The following is a 20,006-nucleotide window of genomic DNA, read 5'->3' as shown; positions in this document are numbered from 1 at the left end:
GCAGGGGTCGGACCCCACCACCTTCTGTAATGTAAAGTAGAGCAGAGGAAGAGCAAGGAATGGATCTGGAGACAAAATGGCAAAGATCACCACTAGGATTTATAAGCCTACTGTTCAAAGTCAAATTCCAGGCTAGAGATATAATCTGGGAATAATCAATCAGTTTAGAGACAGTATATAAAGCCATGAGACTGGATGAGAACCCCTAGAGACTAAGCAAAAATAACAAAGAAGGTACAGAAATTCAGACGATATAAAAACTGAGAAGATATAAAAGCTAGGGTTAGAGGAGAACTGAGAGTGTTGTACTTGATGCCACGAGAAGAAAAAAAATTTCAAGAGAGTAAATGATTAGCCTGGGAAAGTAACACTAATAGCTTGAGCGAAGTGAGCACTGAGAAATGAACATCAGATTAGCAGCAAATCTGTGTGTCAGACATTGTGCTGAGCCCTTTACATAGAATGTCTCATTCGGTCCTCAAAACTACCTCCACAACCCCATTTTATAGGTGAGGAAATGGAGGCTTAGAAAGGTTAAATATATTGCCCCAAATCACAAAGGTAGAGAGTGATTCGACTCAAAATGCAAACCAGCCAAATTAAATCCAGGTTGTCATTTATGAATGAATGAATAAGTGAAAATTCAACCGAAGAGATTCTTCACCCAGTTAAGAGAGAATTTCCCCCCACTTTCTGCTTTGGTCCATTGTAATCCAAAATGACTGATGGATGACCCATACTTTTTACTATAAAGAGAAAGCTTCACAGAAGACAGGGATACAGGTGTTTCGTGTGGCAGTGGGGGTGGGGAGAGGGAGAGGGAGAAAGTAGTAGAGAAGGATGTGGAGTGGGGGAAGAGGGAGAGAGAGAGGAGGAGAGAGGGAGAGAAACTCTATTGTGAGTGCACATGCCCTGGAGGTCTGGGAAGGGTTCCCCTCAAGTCTTGGGCTGAGTACTAATTGGCACTTACATGTGGAAAAAACTACACTACACCAGGAAAAGAACCATATGAAAGAAATAAATGGGAAACCCCCGCAAGTTCACACAGGACTGGGAATAGTTCAGGTTCCACCCAGCCAGAATGGAAAAACCTTATAATATACAAAGCACTGGGTAGAAGATTCAAAAGGATATTGTCTCAGCATTGGTGCCAAATTAGCCCTAGAGTAAGGCTCCTTAAAAATAAGAGTCCTTAAACAGATTTCCTCAAATGATTTTCACTAGGGTGCCAAAACAATTCTGCAGAAAGAATAATCTTTTTAACAAATGGTGCTGGAACAATTAGATAGCTATATGCAAAACAGTGAACTTCAACCCTCGCATCTTACATAAAAATTAACTCAAAATGGGTCATAGACATAAATTTGAGAGTTAAAACTATAGAACTTCCGGGAAAAAAGAAATAAGAGCAAATCATGGGTTTGCCAGAGATTTCTTAAATACAACAACAACAACAAAATTATCACAACCCATGGGAGGAAAAATAAACGCCAACAAATTGGACTTTTTCAAATTGAAAAGTTTGTTCTTCAAAAACACTTTATAACCACAATGAGCACCACTTCACACCCACTGGGATGACTATAATGAAAAAGACGGATAACGACGAGTGTTGGTTAGGATATGGAGAAATCAGGATTCTAATATACTGCTACTGGGAATGTAAAATAGTGCAGCCGCTTCGGAAAACAGTCCACAGTTCTTCAAAAAGCTAAACGTATAGTCACCATATGAAACACCAATTTCACTCCTATGTATCAATCCAAGAATAATGAAAACTTATGTCCACATAAAAATTTGTCCATGGATGTTCATAAGAGCATTACTCATAATAGCCAAAAAGTAGATACAACCAAATATATATCAACTGATGAATAGATAAAGTGTAATATATCTATACAATGGAATATTATTGCATAGTAAAAAAATTAAGTACTGATACATACTACAATACGGATGAACCTTGAAAACATGCTAAGTGAAAGAAAACAGGCAAACACACACACGCACACGCACACACACATACATTTCATTTACAAGAAATGTCCAGAAGAGGCAAATCTATAGAGATAGAAAGTAGATTAATGGTTGCCTAGGGATAGTAGTAGGGGATGGGGAGAATGTGTGTTGACGGCTACAGGGGGCGAGGTTTCTTTTTTCCACGATGAAAGTGAATTGTGGTGACGATTACACAACTCTGAACAAACTGAAAGCCATTTAATTATGCACTTTAAATGGGTGAATTGTATGGTATATGAATATATCTCAATAAAGCTGCTTTTATTTAAATGATAAGGTATTCTCTTTATAATTTAATAAGATGATTAAGAACCCAATAAAAATGGGCAAAAGATTTGAATACATCATCACCATAGCAGACATACAGATAGCAAATAAACATGTGAAAATATGCTCACCATCATTAGTCATCAGAGAAATGCAAATTAAAGTCACAATGAGATACTACTATTTTACCCATCAGAATGAATAAAAGTAAAAAGTGTTGATAAGGATGCATTGTAGCTAGAAATTTCATGCATTGCTAAGTGGAAATGTAAAATTATATACGCACATTAGAAAAGAGTTTAGAATGTTCTTAAACGATTATGCATATGCCTACCATATAACTCAGCCATTCTACTCCTAAGTGTTTGCTCAAAATTGCCAAAGAGAAACAAGCTAACTTCAATAAAAGTCCCTCCAGTCACTGAAAAGCAGCTTCTTGAATTAAATAACCTGTGCTCAACCAGGGGATTACGTGCTTGAAATTCCAAAGCAGTGGTTCTGAAAGAGATCATAGGAAGACATAGACCTATCAACAAGGCTGGGGATAATCCACCGTAAAGAAGGACCCCAAAGAGTTTTCTTTTGTTTATTTGGGTCATGGCAATTGATATTTACTATATTAGAAATTAAAACCTGTAGGATGATTTAGTGACCTTCTCTAGTTTGGAAAGCTGCAAAAATTTTTGGCTTGTAAAAAAAGCTCATGAAAGCTACACTTAAAATATTCAATCCCCATCTCTTTAAAGTCTGAATGATTGGTTTCAAAAGGATGTCACAATTTCATTGGCGTTACAATATTGTGTCAAAATGTTTTGCTGCATACAACACAATAAAGTACATAACTAATATCTATAAAGATAAGGGGAGGCCAGCAGTCATCATATTTTCATTTCTTATTTACAGCTTTGCTCCAGTTTCTTTGGAGTACATTCCTTGCTTGGAATGTTTGGAGTACATCCCATACTCCCACTTCAGGGCTTTGCACTAGTACCTATTTCTGCATGGAATGTTCTTAGAGAGCCACATAGCTCCCTTCCCTCCCCTCATTCAAGTCTTTGCTCCAATGTCACCTTGTTAGTGATTCCCTTCCCTGACCTACCTATCTAATCTTACAAAACCCCTTGTATGTTATATCAGTCACTTTTATCTAAAACCTTGTAATATGGAAATTTTCAAACAAAATTTAAAAAGTATAAAGGCGCTTCTTCATGTATCTATAATCCAACATCGATAATTAGCAACATTTTACAATCTTAGTTTATCCATAAATACTTCAGTCTGCATCTTTAAATAAATACTTGTATTTTAGAAAGACAGTCACCATGCCATTATCATGTCTAAAATTTAATTGTATCATATACAAGTATATATTCAGATTTCTCAGCTGTCTCAAAGATGTCTTGTTACAGTTGACAAGGTACACATATTGTTTCATAATTTTTCCATAGCTATATCACCATTCAAAATATTATATATTTTATGTATTTGTTTACTGTCTCTCTCATTAGAATATCAACTTTGTGTATACAGAGATTTTTTGTTTTGTTTTTTGTTGTATCTTCAGCACTTAGGATGGTTCTTCAATGCAATAAATATTCAATAAATGTCTGTGGAATGAATGAACAAATGAATGAAGTTAGCAACAAGGATATAACGGTCAAGGGGTATGCTGTATAAACCTGGTCAAATGTGTTATTTTCTTGCTTTAAAACGTTGGGCATCTTTTCTGAGCCTCAATTTTCCCATCTGTAAAATAGGACTAATTTTTGCAAGGTTGTTGTGAGAGTTAGACAAAATCTGTGTAGAGTGCCTGACAGGTAGTACACTCTCAATGTAGCTCCTATTTTTATTTTCCATTAAGTTAAAGATCTTGAGATGAAATCATTTTGGATTCAGGATAAGTCCTAAATTCTATGACAATGTCCATATGACAGAAAAGGAGAATACACAGGGACACAGGGAAGAGTACCATGTGAAGATAGAGGCAGAGATTGGAGTAATGCAGGCACAAACCAATAACACCAAGAGTCACCAGAAGCTAAAAGAGACAAGAATGGATTTTCCCCTAGAGACTTCAGAGGGATCATGGCCCTACAAACACCTTGATTTTAGACTTGAAGCCTCCAGAATGGGAGAGAATAAACTTCTGTTGTTTTGAGCTACCAAATTTGGGATGATTTGTTATAGCAGCCACAGGAATCTAGCACACATCCCTCCACACTGATACAGCACAGATCACCATGCCAGGGCTCAGCCAGTCTGATGGTTTGAGTGACTGATGTACATTTTGAAGCAGCTTTACCATATTCTCAACTAATCCAAAGTCCACCAGCCTCTCCCTCTCTCTCTCCCTCTCTCTCTCTCTCTATCTCTCTCTCTCTCTTCTCTCTCTCTCTCTCTCTCTCTCTCTCTCTCTCTCTCTCTCTCTCTCTCTCTCTCTCAATCTCTCTCTTTCTCTTCTCAATATATCTTTCCCCACCTCCCACTTCACTCTCCTACATTTATGGTAGAGTTGGAGGCACCAAAGATCTAATGATTTCTTCCTGGATTATTCAGGAAGACAATGAGACAAAAATTAGAGAGGCTATATTTTTCTCATTTGATGCCGTACAGACATATTTTTCCATCATCTTGTGAAGGATCAGAAGGCTGGGACAGGTGGAATGTCAAGAGTAACTGGAGATAGAAATATTTCAAATAGACAAATCAGTGTATGTCATGTACACAAGATTGTGTGTGTGTGTGTGTGTGTGTGTGCCTGAGTCTGTATGTGTGTGCGTTTATGTATATGAATAGTGTGTGTCTAGGCAAAAGAAACAGGATCTTGACTTCAAACCTTAAGCTGTGCTGAGTCTCTCTGACTCCATCAGGCATTTGGGCATTGTGGAACCAATTGTTACTGGTGTATTACTGGATGGGGTAGTGTCCCCTGGGGGTCATTTTCAAAGATGACTAGGAGTCTCTTGGAAAAGAATTTAAGGTGAGAGAAGAGGGTGAGAGAACACAGATTTGCTTCAAAGAACATAGCTCAATCCAAGGCTTTGGGAGTATTTTGCATTCTAGATGCCTTCCCCACTGCCCTCCTTGTCCTAGGCACTGGTATTAGAGCCTTGAGGAGTGAAGACTGAAATAAAAGTGCACTTAAGCTCCTCTGTCACCGCAGTTTTATTATGTGATAACTTGGGTACATATGGAGAGTCAGCCTAAACCTTTGTTCCGATTCCCTGGAGTGCTGCTAGCCTGGCCAAGGACCAGAGCAGCCTATACCAGGCTGGGCTTGGGCCTTAGAGGGAGCAGTGGCAGAAGAGTGCCCATGGTACATGGAACAGGAAGGCGAAACCCTCAAACACTCCCTGGAGCAACCTGACTTATTTGGAAGTAGAGGGTAAGCTAGGGCAGGGCTGGATTATACTATTGTGGGTGGAAGTGGAGCTGGAGAAACAGAGTTCTATTTCTCTCTTCTGTTCTGTTTCTAATAGGGAGACCCTGGTTTTGACTCCAGACTGGAATTATCTGGAAAATACTGATGACAATAAAGGTATAAAACTAGTTGCATTTATCGAAAGCTGTTATTGCTGAAGCTCCCTAAAAACAAGCTGGTTTTGAAAAGTCAATGGTTCCAGTCAAGATGGTGGATTAAGTAAATGCTGTGCTTGCATCATGTCACAATCACATCAAAATTACAACTAAACTTCATAATGACCATCACTGAGACTTGCCTGAAGTCCAGCTGAACAGAAGACCTATAACTAAGGAAATACAGAAGAAAACACCTCGAGACTGGTGGGAGGGGTGGAAACATGGAACAGGCTGGTTCCACATTCACACGTGGCAGTGTGTGAATGCCTCAGGAGGGCTAGTTTGGTTGAGGAGATCATCCTTGAGGAGCAACAGGTCCCAGCCACACACAGATTACCCAGTCCAGGATTCCAGTGCTGGGAGGAGAATTACCCATGAATTTTGTCTATGAAAACTAGTAGAGATTGCGGCTAAGTGAGACAGAGAGTGGCCAGAGTCACAGGCAATCCTCTTAGAGGGCCCATGCATAGATTTACTCATTGACAAACTCACTTGCTCTGAGCTCTAGTACTGGGGCAGCAGGTCAAAAGGCATCAGGGACACTTGGAGAAGAACTGAATTGTCTGGCTTCTGGGTGAGGGCTGGAGGGACCGCTTTTTCCCAGACAGAAGTGCTGGTAGAATCCATTGTGCCATTGTTGAGGCCTCCCATCTCCCAGTATACACACACAGGTGGGCGCCATATATGAGTCTCCATCAACCTAGTTAATACTGTTTGCCGCACTCTAGTGATTCTCTGAGACCCTGCCCCACCTAACTTGCAGGCCCACCCAAGCCACTTCCAGTGACTTTTCCATACAAATAACCTGTCTTGGCTCATGCTGAGGACTTTCCTAAAATCTCTCAAAGGTTCACACACCCCAAAGAAGCAGCATCTGTCCTCAACATGACCTATACCTCTTGCTAAGCAGCCCCAAGCCCAGCACTAGTGGCACCCAGCCTCAGTTTTCAGCTCAGCCTCTTCCAGGCACTTCCAAGCGCAGGATAAGTTATAACCACCTGCAGGCCACTTTGTAGCTTATATCAAGTGTCTCTGGGCAGGGCACTGGCAGCAGCTGGACTTCACCTGCACTAGAGCCCCACCCAAGAGGCCCCAGAATTAACAGACCTGGTGGCTAGCTTCAGACCACACCATATCACCGTGTAACCACCTCCACAAACGACATGCCCAAAGGGCAGACACCAGACCCCTGGTAAAATAAATTATGCTTTTAAGGTCAGTCCTTGCACAATAGCTCCTCCACTATAGTCACAGCCAGTCTTCACAACCAGTCAGCCTGAGGATCAATCCCTTTCATTGACATGGCAACAATAAGCAAGGCTCAGTTACAACAGGAAAGCATAAACAACTTGCACAAAAGACATACATGGACAGCCTGGCTCAGGTGACCAAGGAGATTTTACTGCTGGGCCCCACGGGACACGTACTACATAAAGCTACTCTACTAAGACCAGGAGGCATAACAGCTTTACCTAATTCATAGAAACAAATACAGGGAGGCAGCCAAAATGGAAAGGCAAAGAAACATGTCTCAAATGAAAGAACAGAATAATGCTTCAGAAAAAGAATTAAACAAAATGGAGACAGGCAATTTACCAGACACAGAGTTCACTGGTTATAAGGATGTTCAATGATCTCAGTGAGACCTTCAGCAAAGAGATAGCAAATAAAATGGATATAGAAAACACAAAAAAGAGCCAGTCAGAAATTAAGAGTACAGTAACTGAAATAAGAATACATTAAAGGAAATCAATAGTAGATTAGATAAAGCAGAGAACTGAGTCAGCAATTTGGGCAATAAGGTAGCAGAAAACACCCAATCAGAACAGCAAAAAGAACAAAGAATCCCCAAATATGAAGATACTTTAAGAGGCCTCTGGCACAACATCAAGTGTACCAACATTCACATCATAGGGATACCAGAAGAAGAAGAGAGAGAAAGCAAGAAATGGAAAGCCTATTTGAAGAAATAATGATGGAAAACTTCCATAATTTGGCAAAGAAAATAGACATACTAGCCCAGGAAACACAGAGAGTCCCAAACAAGATGAACCCAAAACTGAGATGAACCCAAAGGAGCTCACACCAAGACACATCATAATTAATGAGCCAAAGGTTAAAGACAAAGAGAGAATCTTAAAAGCAGCAAGGAAAGAGCAGTTTGCTGCCTACGAGGAAGCTCTCATAAGACTGTCAGCTGATTTCTCAACAGAAACTTTACAGGCCACAAGGGATTGGCATGAAATATTCAAAGTGATGAAAAGTTAAGACCTACAACCAAGATTACTCTACCTAGCAAAGCTATCATTTAGAATCAAAGGACTGACAAAGATCTTCCCAGAAAAGAAAAAGCTAGAGTTCATCATCACCAAACCAGTATTACAAGAAATGTTAAAGAGACTTCTTTAAAAAGAAGGAAAAAAACATCAAAAATATGAATGTAAAACAGCTATAACTACATATCTATCAATAGTTAATTTAAACGTAAATAAATTAAGTGCTCTAATCAAAAGACATAGGGGAGCTGAATGGATAAGAAAACAAGACCCTTCTATATGCTGCCTACAAGACTCACTTCACATTGAAAGACAGACAGACTGAAATTAAAGAGATGAGAAAAGATATTTTATGAAAACAGAAACAAACAAAAAAAACTGAAGAAGCAATATTTGTACCAGACAAAATAAACTTTGGCTATAACAAGAGACTAAGAAGGACCCAGTAATCCCGCCTCTGGGCATTTATCCAAAGAAATCCCAAGCACTACCTCGAAGGGACATGTGCATCCATGTGTTCATCGCAGCATTATTTACAATAGCCAAGACATTGAGGCAACGTGAGTGTCCATCAAGGGATGAATGATTAAAGAAGAGGTGCTACATATGTACAATAGAATATTACTCAACCATAAAAGAGAATGAAATTTTGCGATTAGCAACAACACACATGAACTTGGTAGGTATTGTGCTGATTGGAGTAAGTCAGACAGAGAAAGACAAATGCCATATGATTTTGCTTATATGTGGAATCTAAAGAACAAAATAAACAAACAAACCAAACAGAAACAAACTCATAAATACAGACAACATTTTTTTTTTCAGAACAGAGACAACTGAGCACAGTTTTTGTGCTCTTCTAACTGTATTTAAAGTTCTTTCCAAAAGAAGGCCTTAGGAACTCCTAGGTTTAAGTATGCCCTAGGCCTGGCCTATTGCCATCTTGTATTCTTGCTTGGGTATCCATTCACCAACATTAAACCCCTGGATAGATGTGATGAAGCAGGACCCTTCCTCTGTGGCATGAGTCCTTTGCTGATTTCAGAGGTGGCAGCAGCAGCCAACGTGGAAAACACTGAGACTTTTCCTTTGGAACTGGGCTGTGATGAGAAGTGCCTGCAAGGAACATCACTATCTTTTCTCTGAACTTTCCCCTCCAGTTTCTGAAGATATAGCAAAAAATAATCTTCTCTGAAGGTACTGGATAATAGTTCCAAAAAACAAAAACACATGCTTCCAATGCATTGTGCTTTCAGATATCCTATGTTTAGTTCAGCTGCCGTATGAGCTGATTGATGCATTCGCCTCAATAGCCAGGTAAGGCCGCCTGTTCAAAGAAGCCCACTCTATTCTTGATAGTATGACGGGCCACCGAGATATAGAAAGGGCACAAGAACTCTGAGATCACTTGGAAATTCTTCCCTGGGAAGGCAATTTCATGAATGAGGTCTTCCAAGCAAATGACACCAAACTTCCCCAGGTACTCTTCTTGTCCACATTTTAAGATGAGTTCCCGGACAGACTTCAGATTTGGAAATCTCCACTACACGTAGCATTTTTATGGTGTGGGGGTGTCACTTTGACAAAAACACCACTGAAAATCTTCAGGTGAAGCCTTACAATGGTCCTCTTCACCATTAAACTCACTCCATTAATCTTTTGGATGTATACAGCTAAGCTCAAGGGACGATCATCCAGCACTTCCAAACCACAAATTTCCACTTCTAGTCGTCTGCGGTGCACTTTGTCATGTTGTTGCCGCCAGGCATCATGTTGGAACCATTCTAATTGTTTTTCCTTCCCTCTGCTTCTTCTTTCCAAAAAGTGCCTGCTTTGCCTGGGGGCTTTGAGGCCTGAAATGCCTTCCTCTTATTCAGGAGATTTTCTAGAACCAATGGGATCTTTTTTCTTCGCTCTCTTTCTGCCATCTTTCCAATGCTGCTGCTTCAGAGGATATTTCAATGGTCGCAGGGGGTTTGGGAGGATGGGTGAAAAGAGGGACAGGATTAAGAAGTACAAATTGGTGGTTACTAAATAGTCATGAGGTGTAAAGTATAGCATAAGGAATATAGTCAATAATATTGTAATAGCCATGCATGGTATCAAATTAAAAAATAATATTGACTATGTACCCTAAAAAAAACTATGTATGGTATCAGATGGATACTAGATTTATTGGGGTGATCGCTTCATAAATTATATAAATGTCTAATTATTATGTTGTACACCCAAAACTAGTATAATATTGTATGTCAACTGTAATTAAAAAATTAAAAATTATTTTTAAAAAGAAAAACAAAATACATAGAAACTGTTCAAAAAATTAAATTAAATTAAAAAGTCAATAAAAAAATTGTAAGACATTACAATTTAGTGAATTTGATGTGGGTAATAAACTTGAATTACAAAACAGATCTCCAGGATCAGAATCCATCAAGGGTATCACATCCTTTCTTCTATTTCTGTCGTAAACTATGGTTGTATGGCCCTCCTCGCTGCCCTCGGTCTCTCTCATCCACCCCAGACCTAGCGTCTGGGAACATTTCAGCATCTTCACTCAGGCCTCCTTTGACCCGGCAGATGCTCTCTTCCCAGAGCAGCTGGGAATCTCAGCGATTAGGGCAATTCACTGGGTCACCTTTAATTGTGGGGAAATGTTCCGCCTTTTCAATCGAGTACTGTGGTGACTGCGCTGCCACGTGCAAGGCGCTGTGCCGGGCAGAGGCGGAAGACCTGCGGGGCTCAGCACACCACCTCTGCCCTAGGAGTATTTGGGGACAGAGAACTTACAATGAAATTAGCAAAGAAAGAGAAAAAATCACTAGGCCAGTGTCACACAAGGGCTAAGAGCTTGAGCTCTGAAGTCAAAGATTACATTCAAATTTCATCTCCGCTGGGGGACTTCGGTAAATGAAGGTTTCTTAACTTCCTTAAGCCTCAGTTTTACCATCTATAAAATGATAATCATAACCACAGTTGCCTCAGAGACAGGGTCATTCCTAGGCTGTGCAGGCCTCAAGCAAACAAATTTGTGGGTCCTCTGTCTATACAGACAATTTGGGTCTTCCCAAACAAGTGAGCCAGGATCATTCTAGCAATTCAATCTCATGTCATCCTACCAAAGAAACACCACTCTGGGCAGTGGGAAGGGTTTGCTCACTAGGCACCCTTCCAGAGCCAGGGTCAGGCCAGTGGCCCTGGGATGACTCCATAAGTGCGAGCCTCAGAGCTCCTTGGCACCTGGTCGACCCGACACCGTGTAAAGGAACTGCCAGCACAGCAGTGTTGAAGGACCAGGCCTAGAAAAGCGTGAGGAAGGTGCTTCAGAAAAGCACAGGTTTTCTGAGGTGTGAGACTGGGGTGTGGGCCCTTCACCTTCCTATATCTGCTCCTAAGATGTTGTGAAAATGAAAACAGATAATTTATGAAAAACATCTAGACAATTAGCATGGCTACTAGCACGTGCTGAATGGTAGCGATTATTATTACCAATAGCAATAAGGTGGAGGAATTAACTAGAGAGAAGAGATTTAGAGATCAAGAGGCCACCAGGTGGGGTTGCTGAGAGAAGGTGCCATCCCACAGATGAGCTATGCGATGGTCTTCAAAGTGTCATCAGGACATCAACAAGTGACAGGCCTTGGAACAAATGGAGGCAATCTTTATTAAAGAAGCATGACTTGAGTCCTGCAGACCCAGGAGAGCAGAAGGGTTTGCAGGGGCTGGTTGCAAGGACAGGGCAGAGCCTGGGGAGAGCCAAGGACCAGAGGCTGAAATGTTGGGGGGCGGGGTGGAGGTGGGAGGGTGTTGCTCAGGGAAGAGTGGGTAAATGCCGCCCCTCCCCCAGCTAGAGCAGAGGTTTGATGCAAACTGTAAAATAGCAGAGGGCTGTCTTATGAGACTGTGATGAAGGGAGAAGAGAAGAGCCCCCTGGAGGCCAAGAGCCACATGGAGGGTGGCGGTAGGGTGTGTGTGGGGGCATATTCTTCTGAAGCAGGACTCACCAGGAGTATTTCTCCCCTCCCCCAACTAATCCGAGGCTGCCCTGGGCTGTTGAGCCAGAGGTGGGGAGGCTTGAGGAGGTGCTGCTTGCTCTAGCAAACAGCCACCAGACAGCCATGTGTTTGTGCCAGTGAATCCCGAAAAGGATTACTGCGCAAATTAAATTAACATTTAGGAAACACACACTGCAACGAGACCTTCTAATCTGTAGCTCCAAATAGGCAAACAGCCCTGTTCGAGCAATTAAGCAGCTGTGATGATGAGGGGCAGCCAAACGCTGGAGCTGCACTCATCACAGCTCAGGTCATGAACGCACCAGGTTAGGACCGTCTGTGCGGAAGCGGGCTCCACACCGCGGCTCGTAGTCGCCAGGGCGCCCCTCCTGGTAGCGACTTTTACACCAGATTGGGCAGGCCTCCCTTCTTTCCCGTCAGCGAGGGCAAGCTGAGAAGGATAAGACAGAGAAAAAGTCCTTTTGAAAAGGGAGATTTGGTGCTTAGCAAGGGTAACTTATTTTTTCCAGCTTTATTAATATGTAATTGACATATAATATCCTGTAAGTTTAAACTGTACAACATGATGACTTGATACACATATATATTGGGAATTATTTACTACAATATGGTTAGCTAACACATCTGTGGAGGAAACTGTCCCATGACGTGACCGCTGCCAGACCCACAAGCTAGACCCCAGCCAGAAGAAAGATTACTTACTACAAACCTCTCTTAGAGACCATCTGACTGGAACTGATATTCATTCACGCATAAATCAGCACCTTTCCCCTGCCTCCTGCTGTGTGCTGATTCCTGGAACAGGTGGTTGCCTTGATCTGGTCTAGCATGTAACCAGTACCTTTACCTGGTAGCTTTCACTTCCTAGTACCCATCACTATTCCCTTTTTGCCCTAGGTAATTTTGCCCCTGACAAGCAGCATGGGGATCCATTTTGTTCTGTAGCCGCCTAAGGTGTGCCTCATAGGTAAGTTTTCCTTAATAAACTCAGTTTGTTAACGACAGGAGTACCCAGCCTCTTTCTTTAGTCTTTCAGAGGCCTTCTTCTGGGTCTGCGTGTAGTAACAACATCCTTCTTCTAACATAATTACCATTTTGTTGTTGTAGTTATGGGGAGAACATGAAAGCTCTATTCTCATAGCAACTTTCAGTGTTGTTAACTAGTCACCATGCTGTACATTAAATCCTTGGAATTTATTCATCTTACAACTGAAAGTTTGTACACTTTCACCAACATCTCACCGTCTCCTTCATCCCTCAGCCCCTGGCAACCACCATTCTACTTTCTGTTTCTACGAGTTTGTTGTTTTTAGATTCCACTTATAAATGAGATCATATAGTATTTGCCTTCCTCTGTCTGACTAATTTCACTTAGCATAATGCCTTCAAGGTCATCCATGTTGTCACAATTGGCAGACTTTCCAGGCTAAACTATATTCCATTATGTATATGTGTGTGTGTATACACATATATACACCCCACATTTTCTTTATCCATTCATCCATCAACAGACACTTAGGTCGTTTCCATGTGTTGGCTATAATGAATAGTGCTGCAATGAACATGGGGTGCAGGTACTTCGTCAAGATAGTGATTTCATCTTTTTTAGCTATATACCCAGAAGTGAGATTGCTGCATCATATACCAATTTAATTTCCCACTAACAAGGCACCACGGTTTCCTTTTCTTCACATCATATCTTGTCTTTTTATAACATTTATTTTAACAGATGTGAGGTGATATGTAATTTTTGATTCACGTTTCCTAGATGATTACTGGTGTTGAGCACCCTTTTGTGTATTTGTTGGCCATCTGTCTTCTTTGTTTGTTTTTTGGGTTTTTTTTGCTATTGAGTTGTATGAATTTCTTTTATCTTTTGGGTATAAACCCCTTTTCAGATATACGGTTTCCAAATATTTTTTCCCATTCCATAAGTTCACTTTTTACTTTGTTGATTGTTTCTTTTGCTGTGAAGAAGCTTTTTAGTTAAATCTACTATACTTGTTGATTTTCTCTTGTTTTGCTTGTGCTTTTGGTGTCAAATCCAAAAGTCATTTCGAAGAAGGATGTCAAGGAACTTTTTCCCAAGGGCAATTTTAAGACTGTAGAGGGGAGGGCGTTAACAGGCTTTTCCACCAGGGGGCGTGCTTGGTCTATTTACCTGCCCCTCCTGAGCTGATCTGTTGTGGCAGCTCTACCTTCTACATCCACAGAGGCCTTCTAAATCCTCTCTGGAAGTGAGTGCTTTAAAAAAACAATACATTTTTAATTTGTGGGGTTTTTTTATGTGAAAAAGAATGCACAGAAAATTGAGAAAATATAGAAAACCAAAAAAAAAAAAAAAAAAAACGAAAATTATCCACAGTCTCAGAATCCTGGGATTCCTTTAGCAATTTAGTACAGAACTTTTTTTAATTGAAGTAACAGCTGGCGTTATGATTCCTCTTTTGGGGAGAATTCTTTTTCATATTCATTTCTTCTCTCTATCTCTTTTTAGGAACTATAAACTGACACATTTTCTGGGTTCAGTGTGGGAGAACATCTTGTCCCTTGGTATAGGAAGGAGAGATGGAGTGTGGGGGCCAGTTCCTCTGACAAAAGAGATTTAGAGATTGCACGTTTCATCTTCAGCACAGTGTCAAACATGCTGTACAGGTTCAGTACAAGTTTTTAATAAACATGTCATTTTGAGACACTGAGCAGACATACACAAAGTAATTAAGTATTGGGGTTCTCGCACCCCATCCCCACCAGGCTTCTGCCATTAGCATGAAGCAGAATTCTAAGCCCACAGTTAAATCTGTTCTCCACACTGCTTAGATGAACCCTGAAGGGGATGAGCATTCATGATTCCTGCAACCAGGTAACTGGACTTATATAGATTCTTTTCATGCATAACACCCAATGGGTTTTTCCAAGAATATTTTGTATTGCCAATTGTTCTGTTGTTTTCTGACGCTCAAAACGAGTGTGGGGAGGGGTGGAGGAGATGAGGGAAAGAAAGGACAGGCAGAGGTTTTCCACTGGCATGCTTTGATAGACTTATTATTATTTTGACTTTAGGTAGGTAGACACTTTAAAGATCACATTTCAGTTCTGAAAGGATACCCCTAGAGGAAAAATGTGAGGACGAAAACCTAGTCTTGCTATTTTGAACTTGAATAGTTGAAAGAATACCTGTGTGTATATTTTCACCCAGTTTACAATTTCGTAGACTTTATTGTTTCTAACATTTCTGATATCTGAAGAAGTGAGCTGTTAACTGAAAAATAGACTTCCTTTTATTGGCGGCTGAGAAGAAGGAATACTTTCCAAAACCAACATACCCTTTTAGGAGGAAACAAGTGTGTACTTTGTTGTTGTTGTTTTTTTGCCAGTAATTTTCGTTAAGAAAATGTGAGTCCTAGTGCCTGTGTCAGAATGAGTCTCTTTCAGTGGCAAATAGAATAAGTGCAATGGTCACTGGGCAACGTGATTTCTTTTTCTCCACCTAGACCATTTGCTGAAGATAATGCAATACATATATAGTAAGCTCAGAGAAAAATACAGGTGCTTTCAGACAATTCATTCAACTCAAATTGGCCTTTTGCAAATTGCTCTTTTCTCTATCACCTTGTCATAGTCTCAGCAAAATAAAAGTGGAAACAAACATTAAGAATAGAGAAATAAATGATGTCTTCAGCAATAACACATGTTCTTCAGCTGTATCAGTTTTAGAATCTTGTCACTAGAAGGGTCCATGGGGGTCACTTATCAGAACACCTGGGGAATGTGCCCCACTACTCCTTCCAGTGACCATGGTGGACATCACTAACTGATTGCATTTTCCCATTATGCAGACATGACCTCAGAATCCTTTCCATCAAATCATACCAGTCATTCACTATCAATCCATAAAAGTCGATACTCAAGATGAAACCCCTTTGCTTCTTTGTATGGCTTAGTCATACTACCCACTCTGTGAAGGCAGTTTCTCTTAGAATGCCTTTGGTGGGTGACTCAAGGCCTCCCACATTTGCTTCCAACTTTTCTCTCTAGCTCCAAACAATTGTATGTACCAAGAAGTTCAGCCTAATGAAGTGCTCTCTGGTCCTCAAATAAAACGTTCATTTTTCTTGTATTAGTATGTAAACTTTTGGAAGTCTCCAACATTGCTACCATCCCAATAACATTCCAGCATTCCTTCAATGAGCATCCAAGAGCTGCTTCTGCAGCAAAGTCTTCCAACTAACCATTTGTGCCTTATAGAATGTTATGTGATCGCTTTAAAAAAAAAAAAGTTATTTATTTTAATTAGTTTCAAGTATACAGTACTTTCCTTAGACATCTATATAGTTCATAAAACAACTCCCCCCCATTACTTCCTCCCTCTGCTGACCCTCCAGCTAGCCAACATATTAATGCTAACTGCATTCCTTTTGTCATGCTCCCCATCCCCGTGACCATTCATCAGCTAATTTGTACATCTTTAACCTTTCACCCCATTCTCCCAGCCCCCGAAATCCCCCTCCCCTCTGTCTGTCACCAAATTGTCCACTATATTTGTGAGTCTGTTTTTGATTAGTTTGTTCTTTTTATTCTTTAGATTCACATATAAGTGAAATCATGTAGCGTTTATCTTTCTCTGTCTGACTTAAATACCTTCTAGGTCCATCAAAGCCATATCTTTTTCCATCTCCTTCCTTTTCATATGTAGGAGTCTTGTTTTCTTCTTCTTTCAGCTACTCTATCTTTTGGTTGGAGCACTTAATTCTTTTCCATTTAATGACTTGATGACTCTATGCCAAAGTATACCAGGCATAAACAGCTTTCTAACAGCGATGTTAGAAAGAAGATTGTATTTTGACTTTATTTATTTCTACATTATCCTCAACACTTAACTATACAGTTTATATGACAGCAATGCCAGCTCAGGTCAGAGTGTTACCTGTCTATTTTACAGTATAATTTTGTAGAGAATGTCAATCTGTAAAAAGCAGAGTTTAAACATGTAGGCACTGAACAGGGCCAAGACAGGGTGGGGTAAGGGGAATGAGGCAACTAGGGCACATCATTGGAGGAGACACTCGCAGGATCACGTGAGTACAGGGACAGCATTTATACCACCCGGAGAGCAAGTGTCTCCAGAAATTTTATACCCTAGGTGCCTTACTCACCTCGCTTTAGTCCTATTCATGGTTCTGGAGACAGACTACTATGTTTGAAGAAAAGATCCATCACTTGCTAGTGTGCAATCTTATGCAAATTATTTAATCTCTTTGAGTCTGTTTTCTCTCTAAAATAGGGATAATCACAAAATATATCAAAATGCTGTTTCAGAGATTAAACACAATAGTATATACAGAACGGCTAAAACAGTTCTGGCACATAGTTAAGGATCAATTAATGTTAGCTATCTTTATTTTTATTTATATTACATTCAAACATTACAGGCATAGAACAGTGTCTGACACATGACTGAAATTCAATAAATTTGATTGAGTAAATTAATGAATGAATAGAGATGGATGGATGGATGGATGGATGGATGGATGGATGGATGAGCAAAATATTTATTCTGAGTTCAGCGTCCCTGAATTTCCCCTCAGCTGTTCAGAAAAATACAGACAAAACAGAGGGAACAATCACTGACAAATGTGTTATTTTTAAGTGGTAGAAACTATTTAAAACAGCCTCTGCTGCTCACGACTGGGTTTAGGGATACAGCTGTGTCAGCGGCGGTAGGGTGCCCTTTCATTCATTTATTCATTTTCCAAGTAAATTTCCCCAGTGCTTCTACTTTGTGGTTATCTTTACACAAATAACACCCCCTTCCCACTCTCCTTATGGGAGCACGCATTTTTGTTGTTGTTGTTTCGTTCTTGTTTTTTTTTTTTTTTTAAGTTTTCCAATCTAACTAAACTGCATTAAAAAGGTAACTTGAAAATACAGAGTGCTACATAAATATGAGGAACAAGAGATGACATGCTGACCTTTTTCGAATCTGTTACATAACACTGTCTCTTTTCCTCCCCCGCCCCCTCTTAGATTAGAATAAGTTCTTTGTGTGAACCTGGCCCAGGGCCACGAGTCAGTATTGTCAACAAGAGAGTGAGAACAGGAGAAGAAAAAATTTTACTCAAATAAGTTTCTTTTTTGGGAAGTATAACAAGGGCAGTTTCATTTTCCCAGTTCTAATGACTTCATATCTATGCTGAAAGAAAAAGAACAGGTGACAAGGCTAGTGATCTTCTTTGACAAACAAGAGAGGCCGTAGCTGGACAGAATCCAAATGCTAAAGTATAAAACAAGACCAGCGGGGATTTGAGTCACTGTGCCCAGAAGGTCTACAAGCAAGACTTGTGAGATAAATCTCTCTGCTTCAGTGTTTCAGGGAGGTATGATGATGAGCCCAAGTAATGACTATGCAATAATAAAATGTAATTAACATTTATTAGCAGCTTACAATTTGCCAAGCACCATCCTTGGGGCCTATCTTGATTTAACTTATTTAAGCCTTACAACAAACAAATTTGATAGAAAGCAGAGGCAGAGAGGTTAAGTAACTTTTCAAAGCCACACGGCTAGAAATTTACCTTATTTGACTTCAGAGGTAGAGGTCTCCACAATTAAAATTGTTAGTTTGGAATACTAGGCAGAAAAATAAAAGTATAAAGACAGGCTCCAAATAGTTCTTTATGCTTTGGAAAAAGGAAGAAATCTCATAAAATATAATTGAATTGTGAAAAATGTAAAGTCTTAAGTTTAGGTTAAAAAAAAGTAATAATAGAAGCACACAACATATAATACTGATATATACACTCAGACAAATTATATAGAATATATAATGGAATATTATGTAATATATCATAAAAATATATCACTTTTATATATTATTTAGAAAAAATATAATTACAATTTACATATAGATATTTATACTAAGTAATATATAAAATGAAATAACATTAATTTTATGTTATATAGAATATAATTTAAAAGAATATATAAATTGTTTTAAATAAATATCTTATAATAAATAAATTATATAATACTCATATATACATATATAATGGGAACACATAGAATGGGAGAAATTTTTGTCAACAACTGTTTTACTGCATCTCATATAAAATACACTCGAGAGAATGGCTTCTGGGAAAGATCAGTTGTTATCAATAAGATGATATGCCCCCAGAAAAATAGCTGCCCTTTGGCTACATTAAAAGAAGTAGAGTAGACCAAAAAAGGGAAGTGATAAGTGTTCTAAGCTCACTGGTCATGAGCTTCTGTTTAATGTGGTATGTCCCGTTGAGACTCAAGTGCTTTAAGGATGAACAGAAACCTGGCTCTCCCACCACCGTCTGTGCCCTTTCCTATGATATATCCCACCTTCTTCCCTTCTTCTTAGCTTATGGAGAGTTTAACCTCCAATAAGTTTAGTTAAAAGCGACTATTTTCTATAAGAGGATGGGTAGAGTGCAGCAAGGCCTTGAGCAGCCATTAGGTTGAGCGAGAGTTTTGGAGCGGCATCTGGGGATTGCTTTTCTATCTGAGCGGCAGGCGGTGGAAAACAGAACGAGATGGAAGTGGAGAAGGATCCCATCTTCAAGAAAGATTTCAGATTTCCAAATACATTGGTAGAAGCCAAGGTCCTGCCATGACCGGGGCTTCCAACCAAAGCACAAGGAATGATAGAGACAAGCAACAGAGAAATCCAGCCATTTCCTAAGAAAGGGCTCTGAGCTGAACCTTGACAAACAATGCTTAAAACTTTTTGGCCTTGAAACTTCAGAAGTATGAAAAAACAGAGTAGAGATGTCATTAATAGAAGCCTTGAAGCAAACTCCACAACTACAAGATATAATTTATT

General features: G+C 39.9%; 1 pseudogene; it reads right to left on the bottom strand.

The window, feature by feature from the left end:
• Positions 1–9,408: 9,408 nt before the first annotated feature.
• LOC112474088 lies at positions 9,409–10,090 on the bottom strand (annotated as a pseudogene).
• Between the last annotated feature and the right edge of the window lie 9,916 nt (positions 10,091–20,006).

This window comes from Pteropus alecto, unplaced genomic scaffold (assembly GCF_000325575.1).
Source record: "Pteropus alecto unplaced genomic scaffold, ASM32557v1 scaffold88, whole genome shotgun sequence".
NCBI classification, from domain to species: Eukaryota; Metazoa; Chordata; class Mammalia; order Chiroptera; family Pteropodidae; genus Pteropus; species Pteropus alecto.
This window is presented reverse-complemented; position numbering and strand designations above follow the sequence as displayed.